Below are 15,543 nucleotides of genomic sequence, written 5' to 3'. Positions count from 1 at the left end.
AACTTTATTTTTTAAAAGTGTAGTTTTTGAGGGAATATGAGAGGGCAAAAGGGGCAAAAGAAAACCTAGAAAGGAAAACCGAGGGGCTGGAAAACATCCTATAAAGAGGAGTGTGAGTTGAGTTTTGGGTGTGCAAGGGTTGAAGCAAGAAGGGAATTGTGAATCAAGGGTCTTGTATTTCTCAACTTTGATCACTAATTCCAGGTTAGGGGAGTTGTTAGTATAATTTTGATGCATGTGCTCTATGAGTTTCGTGGTCAATATGATTGAATCAGAATCTGTTTGGGTTTTTGTCGATTGGTCAAAATTCTGTATATGATCCTATGTTCAGGTTATTGTGATTTGGTAATGGTTGGTGTCTTGTATGGTAGGGATAATGTTTAATTCCCTTATATGGAAGTGATGTTATGGTTTCAATTCTAAATTTTTGGAGGTTCCGTTAAGCCGAGACTCGGACATATGTGTTGTGTTTTACTTAAAATTGTTTGGTAATGGATTGGAATGTGGTTTGGTTTGGTGGTGATGTCTTGTGTGCGTGAACAGACTCGAAACCCTGCAAGTCTCGCCCAAGTGGGTCCACCTCGCCTAAGCGAGAGTTGCAGAGTCTCACATTGGGTTCTGGTTCTTGGTTCTCGCCTAGGCGACCAAGAAAAGGGGTTGAGCGACATGGTATCTCGCTCAGGGGAGAGGCACTTGCCTAAGCAAGGTCACGAGTAAACTTGGGAGTTTTGAGCGCGACATCTCGCCCATGCGAGAGGTTTTGGAGTTCTGAGCGACAAGATGCTCGCTAAGGCGAGAATGGCTCGCCTAAGCGAGGTCGCGATGAGAATTCACGTTGTTTTGCTTGAATCCTCGTTTGGGCGAGGTGTGTGTTCTTTTGAGCGATGGTATGGCTCTCCCAGGCGAGAGGATCTCGCCTAAGCGAGATAACATGATGCGAACTAGCCTAAGCGAGACTGAGGGCTTAGCTTGGGCGAGAGTCCTTGGCTTAAACGAGTTTATGCGAATTGTCCATGTTTGTGTGTGCTTGTGCGTGTGATTTGGCTACTTTACCCTAGGTGTAGGAAGTATATGCATGTGGTGTGTGTTTGGGCTTGAAGGACTAAGTCCAATAGGGGTCTGGGATGTGCTTGATGGTTGGACACATGATGGGCATGGAACTGGTTGAGTTCCTGTCGGCTACTAATGGGCGAGGAGTCCTTAGTATGGTGATTACATGTGTCGGGCGAACGATGGGCAAGGAATTGTTATGTTCCCATCGGCTACTATTGGGTGAGGAGTCCATAGTATGGTGATTGCGTGCGTGCCAGGGTCCAAGTTGAGAAGGCTTGGATGTTTTACTACAGACGAGAAGTCTGTAGGGCAGGACTATGAGCGGGATAGGCTCATAGGTTTGGACCACAAATGAGTCAGTTTTGTGGGAGCACAATGAAATCCCATGACCTAGTTCATGTATATGACTCATGAAGGACTTTGAGATCATGGTTGGGTAATTTAAAAAACATGAAAATTTTAGTTATGTTATTTTGGGTTGGGTGACATATTTATATCATGTATCTGTTTTATATATTGTGCATAGCTCACCCTTTCTTTGTGTGTTTGGCGATGATCAGATAACTCGTTATCCGGGAGCAGATGATGTGACAGGTGGGCCAGGAGATGCATAGACTCGAAGCGAGGGATAGCATGGGATTTTGTATATATTTATTATTTTAGTTTTGAGATAACTTTGTAATCTTTTTGGGAGCCATTTGAATATTACTTCAGCTTTATAATTATGGACTCCTGTTTTATCACATTGTATTAAAGTTTTAAATTTCCCGTATTTTTGGAAAATGGTGTTATATTAAATGAGGCATTTATTTTTTATTTTTTATTTTATATATTAAATATCAGTAATATTCCTTAAGGATGTTACATTAAAATGATTGTAATATTGTACTGTAATTTTATGCTTATGAAACACTTATGCATACCACAATCATAGACCAATTATATATGTGTAGACATTAAATAACTTGATTATTCTTTACTTTCAACGAAATATTACATTCTTTTATATTGTATTTTGTATCATTTATGGATCAATAGAAGTGTAATTTATTTGTCTTTCTATAATAGTTTAAGATTTTTTTATTAACTTATTACTGGACAGAATTTACAAACAATACACACGTAATTGACAAATTAAATTCTATGAACATATATTTTTATCTTCTTATCACATGTTTATGTTCTCCTTGTTTTCTTGTAATGCTTTTGATCCTGTAGTTGTGAATTTTACAATATTTTTAGTCTCAAGGGCAAAGGTAAATCCACGAGAATTATGTAAATATTGCAAAAGCCAATGAAATATAAGATGTTTACCATAATCTATTTCTGGGTTGCAGTCTTTTCTAAGATGCATTTTCTTTATCTATTTCACAATTCTCTAAAAACAAATTATTTTTTAAATGATTATTGTCTACTATTTTCATATGACGTTAAACGAGTCTTCTAATATATATATATATATATATATATATATATATATATATGTATTTATTTATTGTAATATTGAATAAATATTATCCAGTATTTAATTGGAGTTTGAAAAAATGTATTCGAAAATGTGCTGGTAGCACTCGAATTAGTTATTTTGTCTGACCAATATTGAGTGAGTTTAAGATAATTGATATGTATATTATCCCTGTCTCTCTCTACCAACCCCACAAAATGAAGTGGGGAGTGGAAGGAAAATTACAAGATAATTTTAGAGGTAGCAGCATATTTAAAAATTACAATTCAAATGGAACAATGACAGATAGGAACATGCCCAACTTAGGGAACATACTCCACAATGCTCAAATAGATAACATTGTACTCTAATTAAGGTTTTCCTGCTTTAGTTTCAGCCCTTCCATATATATATATATATATATATATATATATATATATATATATATATATATATACTCACACAATATTTTTGGTGAAAACGTGAAAACTTAGTAATTTGTTTTATAAGCTAAAATTATAACTTTTGGAGAAATAAGAACTAGAAAGTTTAGTTCTAGTCTTTTTATAATTTATATTTGTTTTCAATCTTTGAATTTTAAAGTGTATTATTTTTTGTCTTTTTAGCATTTAGACAGCGTTTTATAGAAAAAGCAAGGTGAGTGTATTTCTTCCTTACACCACTTCCTCCTTCCACTAAGTAAAAAGTATTGGCTAAGACTTTAGCAAGTAACTTAAAAACACACTCATATATGTAATATAATACATATATGTAATATAATAATATTATATGATATATAATATAATATAATATGTATTATTATATAATAATACATATTATATTAAAGTTTAACCACGTCTAACAGATTTATTTCTGTAGTTAGTGTTAACTAATTGCTCTTATATTTTTATATATGTATATCTTATAAATATAACTTGACACTTCTTTGTTTTGATTATATTACTATATTTTATACATTTATGCAATTATTTATATTTTAATATTTAATTTAAAATAGAGGGCATTTTCTTCTCTTCATCTCTACTTCATCTCTCAATTTCAACAAACGTGGTGCTCTCAATCATAGCTTCCAATTTCTCTACTATTCTCTTCTCCAATCGGTCAATAACAACTCCAAGTATTTCTGTTTTCATCTCAATGGACAAATCTTGGATAGAGATGCCTAGAAATACACCTCAATATATGGAAGGATTGAAGACATTTTTGGACTTTTCATTTGCTAATAGTAGTGTGAGGGGGAAGATAGTATGTTCATGTCCGAAATGCAACTTTAACAAGTGGTAATGTCATGAAATAGTGTATGAATACTTGATTATCAAACCTTTTCCAAAAGGATATACAATGTGGCTTCTACATGGGGAGAGAAAAGGAGCAAATGTGACGGATGAAATACATGTAATGCCGAGAGAAAATGATGAAGTAATTCCTGCTAATAATCCAATGTGTGACATGATTAATGATGCATTTGGGTATCATGAATACAACGATGACATGGTGGATGATAGGGAAACAGGTGCAGAGTCAAGACATAATATGAATGATGATCTTGGAGACTTTTTTCAGTTGATGCAAGAAGATTAAGAGAGTTTATATGAAGTGTGTGATAAATATTCTAAACTTTCTTTCTTGATCAAGTTGTATCACATCAAATGTATGTGCAAAATAACTAAGAAGGAAATGTCAATGATACTAGAGTTGTTAGTTGATGCTTTTGGACATGCTAAAATACCAAGCTCATTCTATGAGGCGAAGAAAATTATTAACAAGCTTGGTCTTCATTACACAAAAATTGATGCTTGTCCAAATGATTGCATGTTATACTTTGGAGAAGACGCAAATAGGGACTTTTGTAAGAAATGTAAAACACCTAGATGGAAGGCAAAAAAGAAAGGTACAAGTGACAGTGGTACAAGTAATAAAAGAAAAAAGATTCCTGCAAAGGTTTTAAGGTATTTTCCTCTGAAGCCACGCTTACAAAGGATGCTTATGTCTTCTAAAATAGCTGAGCATATGCGATGGCATGCATCAAAAAGTACAAATGAAGACATCTTAAGGCATCCAAGAAATTCTAAGGCATGGAAGACATTTAACCTTAAACATCCTTAATTTGCCTCAGACCCTCAAAATGTGAGACTTGGTTTGGCTACTGATAGGTTTAATCCATATGGCAATCTAAGTACCAGTTATAGTATTTGGCCAATTGTACTAATACCGTACAACCTTCCTCCTTGGATGTGTATGAAACAAAGTTCCTTTATTCTCTCTATGATCATTCCAGGAAAGCGAGCTCTAGGAAATTATATTGATGTATATTTACAACCACTAATAGAAGAGTTGAAAGAGTTATGGAGCACAGGCATAAAAACTTTTGACTCATATGGTAATGAAGTGTTTGATATGCATGCAGCCGTATTGTGGACTATCAGTGATTTTCCAGGTCTTGGAACTCTATCTGGATGGAACACGCATACTGGGTTGGCATGTCCTAGATGTAATTTTGACACAACTCCTAAGAAGCTTCTTAAAGGTGGTAAATTTTGTTTCATGATTCATCGTCGTTGGTTAGATGGAAGGCATAGATTTAGACTGGCTCGCATGAGATTTGATGGAACTATAGAAAATAGAACTCCACATGTGGTAGTGTCAAGATATGATGTCTTATAACAAGTTGAAAATGTCAATGTTGAATTTGGGAAAGAACTAGTACTTGAAGAACGAGCCAAAAGACAACAGGAGTTAATCATGCCAAGTTAGACACTCAAAAATGGCAAAAAAAGAGTATATTTTTTGAAATTCCTTATTGGGTAGACAACTTATTACATCATAATTTGGATGTTATGCATATTGAGAAAAATGTATGTGATAATGTGGTGTTTACCTTGTTGAATGATAGTTCAAACAAATGTAAAGACAATCTAAAAGCATGAAAGGATTTGCAACTTTGGGGTATTAGACCTGATCTTTGGCCTGATGAGAATGGTAGATATCTCTCTGCTATATATACATTGACAAATGCAAATAAAGATATCTTTCTCAAAACTTTGAAGAACATGACTGTTCTAGATGGTTACTCTAGTAACATTAGTAGATGCATTAATGTCAAACAACGTAAGCTTGGTGGATTAAAAAGTCATGACTCACATGTTTTGATGGAGCAACTTTTACCTTTGGCAATGAGAAATACACTTCCTAAAGAAGTATGATCTATCTTGATTGATCTGTGTATGTTTTTTAGACAATTGTGCAATAAAGTTTTATGAATGGATGAACTTGACCAACTACAAAGTAGAGTTGTCCTCACATTGTGCTACATGGAGATGTTATTTCCTCCTTCTTTCTTTACAGTCATGATTCATTTAATTGTGCATTTGGTAGAAGATGCCAAGCTTGGAGGACCCGTCCAATATCGATGGATGTATCCCATTGAGAGGTATCTAGGAAAGTTAAAGTCATATGTTCATAATAAGGCACAAGCAGAAGGGTCAACCTGTACCTGCACCTCAACCAATTAATGAACATGATCCCCTTCTATCTGCACCTGCACCTCAGCCAAGTAATTTACGTTTCACATATTTATGCACACTTGTTTTTTTTTTCATTCAACTAATTTACTTCCAAGAACCTTGAAAGTGAGGATATCTTCAACTAGTACATCATATGTATATTCTGAAAGTGAAGAGGAAGAAAGTGAGGAGTCTGAGTTGCAAGAAGATCAACAAAGGCTTGTAGCACGAAAAAAGAGCATGGTTTGTTGATGTTATTAGTATGCAACTACTTAAATTATGTGCTGGAACACAGTTTTAAATTATGTTATTGGATTTTGATGTATCAAATACCAAAAACTTGTAATCAAATTTTGTCTACACTGAAATCTTATTTTTAATCATGCAGATTTTTAGTTAAATCTACACTATTTAATTTGTTTTTCAAACTTTATAGATGATCAAGGAAAGATAAATACAAAACAGCTACAAGCCAATGATGTATGGAATTTACCTACAAATTAAAGGATTGTTGTGCAATGGAATAATGAGGGTCAACCAATTGGAGATAGTGGAGCATTATTGAATAGGTTTTTAAGTAGTGTTTCAAGAAACTCCAATGCTTTTCCTATTAGTTATTCTAGTTGGAGGAAGATTCCTAAAGATTATAAAGAAGATATACTTAAAAACGCTATTCAGATAAGGAATGTAAAAGTTGAATTTATAATTTAATTATACCATGATTGTTGTTAATTTTAGTTGTTTCATGTTTTGAAGGTTAAGTTTGATGTCCATTCTGATGTTCATGTAAACTATGTTCTCAAATCACTTAACACAAAGTGGAGAGACCATTGACAAGAATTATGGCAACAAAGGAATGATGGTACATGTACTAGAGATGAATTGGTCATAATGGCTCCAAAAGGAATAGATAGAGACCAATGGGCTTCTTTTATTGACTATCGTCTAAACTCAAAAACAATGGTATAATTTAAACTTTTTTTCATAAACCTTATTCATTATTATTAATTTTTATACTTTGATGATTAGGACCATGCCCTCAAAAATAAAAACAATAGGGCAAAGCAAACCATTGCTCACACAGGTGGATCTAAGAGCCTTGCAAGGAAAAGAGATGAAATGGTGATAATATTACATATCTTCAAATTAAATTTATGTTTTAATTTTTTGAATTGTGTCATAAAATTTTTCTTCAACTCTATAGGAAAAAGAGTGTGGCCAAAAGGTCAGTAGAGGAGAGGTATGGATAGCCACCCACAAGCATGCTAACGGAACATTTGTTAGTGATGAAGCAAGGGAAATTGGTGTAAGTTTGATTCTAATAAACTCTATAATGATCATCCACAATTCACGTTATTTTAATTCGTTTCTTCTCGTGTTTTGTATAGGAAAAAATTCAATCATATGAATCAAAATTATCAACATCCCAATCAAAAGATGTATCTAGCACCGATTCCTTAGCTTTTGCTTTCGAAAGTCAAGAACATTGCGGACGTGTTAGGGGTTAGGTTTGGGACCTTGTCCATCTAAAGTGTTTGGCTTCAATGTTATATTTTATATAATTTTATTATATAAAATTATTATTCTCTATGTTGTTATTATTATGGATTAGCATTAATAATAAATTAAGTTATTTGTTAATATTAATTATTGTATGGGTAATATATATATATATATATATATATATATATATATATATATATATATATATATAATTTTGGGTATCCTGATGAACGATCCGTGATGGGGTTGAATTGTTTAATAAACGGTCTGTGATGAGCTTGAATAATCAGATACATTTTGAGAGGTCCCTGGTCTCTGCTGAGGGGTTATAAAACTGATACCCATTAGTCAGTTTTTAAATAACAACGTAAAACACTCTTACGTTTAAGAATATCCATCAGAAAGAGAACAATAACATCTCATACTACGTGCTTCCATGGATCCTTCGTTAATTCCAGGTACACAATTTTCAACTGATACTTGAATATATTGTATTATTGTATCTTATACATAGCCTATTAAGATACAAAATATAATTATTCTTTTGGAAAGTGTGTCATAATTTTCATAATTGTTCATTCTTATGGAAGACCTTAACTTTTGATTGCATTCAAAATTTGATTAAGGAGTTTAATTATTTATTAATTATTGGTCTGATGTCGTTTAATTAATATTATCAAAGTACCAAATTGGGAACCCTAATTAGGAGTAAAATCCCTTTTCTGGAATTTCACGATCTATGCTCGTGAGATTTTTTATTGTTTTTCAAAACCTTATATATCAATATCAATTGGTTTTTGGATAATTCAATATTCGAAATCAAAGCCCCAAATCATTGTGCATCACGTTTCAAAACCCCAAATCAAAGCTAGGTTTCTCCCGTTTGACCACCAACCATTTTCATTTTCTCTTTCACGAGAAATGTTTGACATTGTGTCACGACAGTGCTCGATCTGTGTGATGATGGTCTGCGCGCTGCAGTGATGAACGTTGTTTTCATTGTAGAGCAGTGGTTCGCGTCGACGTTATGCGCAGTAGTGGTTCGCTGTGGATGATGGTCACTTTTGGTGGCTTAAGTTTTGCACCAATGGCCCACCTGCACCAGATTTATGTACATCCTTTTGAATCTTTTAAAACAATGAACACTGCATTGACTATAGGAAAAGAACCCCGTAACTACGGGAATAGTTCAGAATGTAACTACGGGAATAATAATAACAATTAATAATATAATTATATTTAATAATAATAAAATAAATAATTAAATAATTAAATTAATAATAATAACAATAATAATAATAATAATTATTATTATTTCATGCATTATATAATTTAATATATTTTTGTTAAAGCATGATATAATTTTATATAATTGTTAGCTCACCTATCGTGGGTACAACTGTATGAAATTTTGTCGGAATTATATAATTTAAATATCTTATTAATTAATTTGATATTACATTAATATTAATTATACCCTATCGGTATTTTATTATTAATGCATTTTACTTTTCTTGATACAATGTATTGTTTTGAATTTTATTATGTCAATTATTTGTCTTGTACCCTATCGGTATTAGATTTCTTTTGACATGAGATGTGCATTGTATTTTATTATATTTTATATTTTGTTATATTTCTTATTTATTATGATTCGGGACCCTTAGGCGGGATCATAGTGAATGAGAAATAATTTGATATCATAGGCATATTTTGCTATGTATTCAGAAACATTTATTTTGTTTATTTACACAATAAGTGTGTATTAAATGTTTCTTTGTTATTTTGATACCAGCTTCTTTGCCTATGCCATTGACTTCAGTCAAAACTTTAAATGGGACTAATTTTGAGGACTGGAAAGAATCTTTGGATTTGTATCTAGCAATTACCAACATGGATTTTTCCTTGAGAGAAGAAAAACCTTCAGCTCTTACGCCTGAGTCCACTATTGTCCAAAGAGCTTCTCGTGAAAATGGGAACACTCGAACAGGGCGTGCCTGATGGTGATGAGATATACCATGGAGAAGTCTATTCGACAGAGCATTCCGGATAATGACAATGCTAAGGATTTTATGAGATCAGTTGGTGAGAAGTTTAAAACTTTTGATAAAGCTCAAAATGGTCAATATTTGACACTTCTTGAGAAGAACAAATATGATGGTGTCAGTGGTGTTCGTGAGCATATGATGAAGCTTGTGCACTATTATAACAAACTCAAATCTCTAAAGGTAGATCTTGGTTATAGTTACTTGATTTGGCAGGTTATGGAATCTCTTCCTTCTCAGTTTGATGTGTTGAAGACTTCTTACAACACTCAAAAGGAGGAATGGACAATTGATGAAATGATAGCTATTATTTCTCAAGAGGAAGCATCGATTAAAAAGACCAAGTCTCATAGTATGCAGTTTACAACTACTACTTCAAGCACTAAACCTGTGAAAAATGGCTTCAAAGGTAAATCTCGTCCTGAAAAAGGGAACACAGGGAAAGCATCAATGGTTTTGGAGCCTAAGAAGAAGTACTTTAAGGGAAATTGTGCCTATTGTAAGAAATTTGGACACAAGCTAGCTGATTGTTATATTATTAAGAAAAAGAATGTTGATAAGGAAGGTATACTCCTATATGATCTAGCTTGTTTATTTCAATTCAATTATTGTTGGCTCAGGAGTTTTATATGATGGACTTTACATGCTGAATCTGAATGATATGTCTGTTAATTCTGTTATTGGACATAAGCGTAGTAGAGTTGATGAAAATTCCTTTATGTTGTGGCATAGACGTCTGAGACATATTTCTAGACCTCGGATTGAGAGGTTGATTAAAGAGGGTATTCTGCATGATCTGGATTTTTCTGATTTTGATACTTGTGTTGATTGTGTTAAGGGCAAGCTTACCGCAAAAGTAAGGAATACAAGAGCAAATAAGAGTGATAATGTGTTGAAGCTTATTCATACTGATATATGTGAGCTTATCACACCCACTTCCCTGGGCGAATATAGGTATTTTATTACGTTTATAGACGATTATTCCCGTTTTGGCTGGATAGATCTCCTATAGGAAAAATCAAGTTCCTTGGATGCTTTTAAGTCTTTCAAAGCTGCTATTGAGTTGAAAACAGGAAAGAAGATAAAATGTGTAAGGTCTGACAAAGGTGGAGAGTATTATGGCAGATATGATGAGACTAGAAGAAATTCTGAACCTTTCGCTAGATTTCTTGATGAATATGGTATTGAAGCTCAGTATACTATGCCTGGTACTCCTCGGCAAAATGAAGTTGCAGAAAGGAGGAATCACACTCTTTTAGAGATGGTGAGATGTATGTTGAGTCATTCCTCTTTACCGGATTTCCTTTAGGGAGATGCTTTAAGGACCGTTGTGTATATTCTTAATCAAGTACCTAGCAAGTCTGTTTCAAAGACTCCTTATGAACTCATGTTTGGGAAGAAGCCAAGTTTGAGACATTTCCATGTGTGGGACTGTAAGGCGGAGGTGAGGCCTTATAATCCTCAGTTAAAAAAACTTGATCTCAAGACTGTCAGTGGGTTCTTTATTGGTTACTGTGTGGGTTCTCGTGGTAGCAGGTTTTATTGTCCTTCTCACTCTATGCGGGTTATTGAGTCTGACCATACGGTATTCTTTGAGGATGATTTGGACAGTGGGAGCAATACACCACGACCAATCACTTTTAGAGAAGACCGTGTTGTTATTCCCGTGCCATCCATTTATCTTCCAGCAAATAATGTCATTCCAGTTGTCCGTGATGAAAATGAATTTGTTCCAGATCTTGTGGATGCCACATCACCTGTAGTAGATGAACAAGTTCATGATGATGTTGTTGAAGAAATTTCTTTGAGGAGATCTCAAAGAGTACACAGGTCTTCTATATTTGATGATTATCTAGTGTATCTTCAAGAGTATGAATATGATTTAAATAATGTTGATGATCCTACTACTTTTGAAGAGGCTATCTCTAGTTCTCATGGTGATGATTGGTTAAATGCTATGCATGATGAGTTAGCTTCTATGGCCCATAATGATGTTTGGGATCTTGTGGATTTGCCACTAGGTTGTAAACCAGTTGGGTGTAAATGGGTATTCAAGACTAAGCGTAGTCCAGATGGAAAAGTTGAAAGGTATAAAGCCAAACTTGTAGCAAAAGGCTATAGTCAGAGGGATGGCATTGATTATAAGGAGACTTTCTCACCGGTCTCTACCAAGGATGCTTTTCGTGTTGTTATGGCTTTAGTAGCTTATTTTGATTTGGAGCTTCATCAAATGGATGTCAAAACAGCTTTTTTGAATGGAGATTTATTTGAAGAAGTGTATATGGTTCAACCTGATGGTTTTGCTAAAAAAGGTAAGGAGCATTTGGTTTGCAGGTTGAAGAAGTCTATTTATAGACTAAGACAAGCTTCTAGGCAATGATATTTTAAATTTGATCAGGTGGTCACTTCTTTTGGCTTCAAGGAAAATGCCTCAGATCAATGCATTTACTTGAAGAAAAATGGGAGCCATTTCATCATTCTTGTTTTATATGTTGATGATATTCTCCTTGCTAGTAGCAGTGTTGAACTTTTGATTGAGACAAAATTTATACTAAATAGCCACTTTGATATGAAGGACCTTGGTGATGCTTCTGTTGTTCTGGCATTCAGATCTCTCGTGACAGGTCACGTGGCATTCTTGGTTTGTCTCAAAGAGGATATATTGATAAAGTCCTCAAGAGGTTTAACATGCATTCTTGCTCCTCATGTGCAGCACCTATTCAAAAAGGTGACAAACTCTCCATATCTCAGTGTCCTCAAAATGATAATGACAGAGTTGAAATGAAAAAAAATCCCATATGCTTCTGCTGTTGGTAGTTTAATGTATGCTCAAGTTTGTACTCGTCCCAGTATTGCTTTTGCTGTTAATGCTTTAGGGAGATACTTGAGTGGTCCAGGTTTGGATCACTAGAAAGTTGTTAAAAAGGTCTTTAGATATTTGTAGGGAACTAAGGATCATATGTTGACCTTTAAGAAGTCTGATCAACTTCAGGTCATTGGTTATTTGATTCTGATTTTGCTGGTTGCCGTGACGACCGAAAGTCTACTTCTGGCTTTATTTTTATGATGGCAGGAGGAGCCATTTCTTGGAAGAGTGTTAAACAAACTCTTACATCTACTTCCACTATGGAGGCAGAGTATGTTGCTTGTTATGAAGTTACTTGTCAAGCTGTGTGGCTTAAAAATTTGATTTCTGGCTTTCAAATTGTTGAAAGTATTTCTAGGCCACTTATGATATATTGTGACAACACTGTTGTTGTCCATTTATCTCAAAACAACAGAAGTTCTACTCGCTCAAAGCATTTTGATATAAAATTTCTGTTTGTTAGAGAGAAAGTTTTGGATTATCAAACTCGGATTGAGCATACTGCTATAGAAAATATGTTAGCAGACCCACTAACTAAAGGCTTATCTATTGGAGTTTTTCAAAATCATGTAACTCATATGGGTGTGGTTAAGTCTTTTGATGTATTGGGTTAGTGGGAGTCTGAGATTTACACTTTATATTATTATGGTTTTCATGAGATGTAAATTTGTCAATGACGTCAGTTTCGTTACATCTTTTCTCTTTCTACATAGAGAATTTATGAACCATTTTGGGATCACATATTTATTATGTTTGTTTTTATTCTATATATTATCCATTATTTAAGAATCTAAGCATATGGTAAGTATCCCTATCGGATATTATCTTTGTGATTCATGTTTATATTTCTTAATTGGTATTTGTACTTATGTTGCAATTGATATAATTAATTAATTTATTAATGTTATCCAAGTGGGAGAATGTTATACTTTATATAATTTTATTATATAAAATTATTATTCTCTATGTTGTTATTATTATGGATTAGCATTTATAATAAATTAAGTTATTTGTTAATATTAATTATTGTATGGGTAATATATATATATATATATATATAATTTTGGGTATTCTGATGAACAATTCGTGATGGGGTTGGATTGTTTAATAAACGGTTTATGATGGGCTTGAATAATCAGATACATTTTGAGAGGTCCCTGGTCTCTACTGAGGGGTTATAAAACTGATACCCATTAGTCAGTTTTTAAGTAACAACGTAAAACACTCTTACATTTAAGAATATCCATCAGAAAGAGAACAATAGCATCTCATACTACGTGCTTCCATGGATCCTTTGTTAATTCCAGGTACACAATTTTCAACTAATACTTGAATATATTGTATTATTGTATCTTATACATACTTTATTTCTATCATTCAATGCACATTCATATAGTGGGGTGTCTTCGAGTTGTCCTTCTTATAAACAGTTACAAAATCAGGTTAATAATTTCTTATTTTCAATTATTGCTATTTTTAGTTTATCTTTTCTGTATAATGGTATTTTATTGCCATGAAAATAGTCTTTTTTCTTGTTATATTGGGAATACAGAACCCCACTTTTAAGCTGCACAGTAGCATCCCACATGGTTACCAAAAACGTGGTGAAAGGCATGCTTTTTGTTGCTGTTAAATCACCTTAAATTGCTATTGTTGTCATTGTTGTTATTGTTATCATTATTAAGACAACATTATCCTCATTTGGGTGTATGTATCACATTGTGAATGTGAAGAGTGGTTAGTGAGTGCACCTATCATTGTTAGTTCTCTCTCTCTTGTGCATATTTAATGTGAATGTTAAATAAATTTGAAATTTCAACCTTTTGCACAATGATTGAAAATAATATATGGTTTATTATCTCTCACAAAAAGCATACAGGCGCACTAGAGCTTATTTAATTTCGATATGTACATGATGTATTGGATCACGCACTACAAACAAAAGAAGATATGAACATGATGTAATATGTTTCATTGTTGATGATTTTGAGTTTGATTTAAGCTTGTATTATTGTTAGGCATGTTGTAAAATGCAGGCAGTTTGATTAATTTGATTAGTTATGTTCTCAAATAGGTTTCTTCATTAACATCGCAAGTCAATGAAATGAAGGCAATGATGACTTTCTTTGTACAAAACTATCAAGGAGAATTGCCTCATGACTTTCCTGTGTTTCATTCATCATCGATAATATTTAAATTTTAAGTATATTAATATATATTTTATACTGTAAAGAATGTTACCAATTATTATTATTTTTAATGTTAAGTATTTGATTAGGGGAGTGTTCCCAATGGAGAAACAAATGACTTAGATCAAGATTGATACAGAAGAATCTTATTAAACTTTCATTTTATTTGACTTTATAACAAGTATAACAAAGATATTGTAATATTTCACTAGTTTGAACGTTTAAACTTTATTATTTACTTTGAACTTATAGACTACGTTCCTTGTTTTTATGAATGTTATATCTAGTTATAAACAAATATCTAAATGTTAGAATTTTTTCATATCATATGTTTTATGAATTATATGCACTCAAAAAGTATAATAAATAAAATTAAGGGAATTTGAAAAGTAAAAACATCAATAAATAATGAATTGCATTGTAGGGGTAAAAAATGAACTTTCAATATTATTATACAATATAAAGGATTTAAAACTACATACAAGAAATAGGACTAGGGTTACAAAACCGTAGTGAATACCAAGGGTTTTAAAACTGACAGTAATTACTAGGGGTTTTAAAACCTCAGATAAATACTAAGGATTACTAAGGGTTTGATACTGCCGATAATTACTAGGGGTTTTAAAACCGTCGGTAATTACCAGGGGTTTCGAAACCGCCGGTAATTACCAGGAGTTTGAAACCGCCGGTATATACCAGAGGTTTCAAAACTGCCAGTAAGTGCTGCTTTACTAGGAGTTAGTGAAAACCACCAGTTCTTTTAATGACGCTGGTTTTTCTAGGTAGTGATCTTTAGTAAAATCAAATAAACAAATATTATATTAATAACATATCCAAAGTAATATAACTAGTACCTTTTAGCCATTACCTGGATCAAAATAAAACATCACACCTGCATTTTTGCTATCCAATTTAATAA

At 33.1% G+C, this 15,543-nt stretch overlaps 2 pseudogenes; both read left to right on the top strand.

The window, feature by feature from the left end:
* The first annotated feature begins 4,783 nt into the window (after positions 1 to 4,783).
* Positions 4,784 to 6,030, top strand: LOC146883517 (uncharacterized; annotated as a pseudogene).
* A 5-nt stretch (positions 6,031 to 6,035) lies between these two features.
* Positions 6,036 to 14,638, top strand: LOC114162226 (uncharacterized; annotated as a pseudogene).
* The last annotated feature ends 905 nt before the right edge of the window (positions 14,639 to 15,543 follow it).

Source organism: Vigna unguiculata, chromosome 9 (assembly GCF_037176805.1).
Source record: "Vigna unguiculata cultivar grain cowpea cultivar isolate G323 ecotype 2 chromosome 9, ASM3717680v1, whole genome shotgun sequence".
In the NCBI taxonomy this organism is placed as follows: Eukaryota; Viridiplantae; Streptophyta; class Magnoliopsida; order Fabales; family Fabaceae; genus Vigna; species Vigna unguiculata.
The sequence above is the reverse complement of the archived record's forward strand: the minus strand, read 5'-3'. Positions and strand labels throughout refer to the sequence as shown.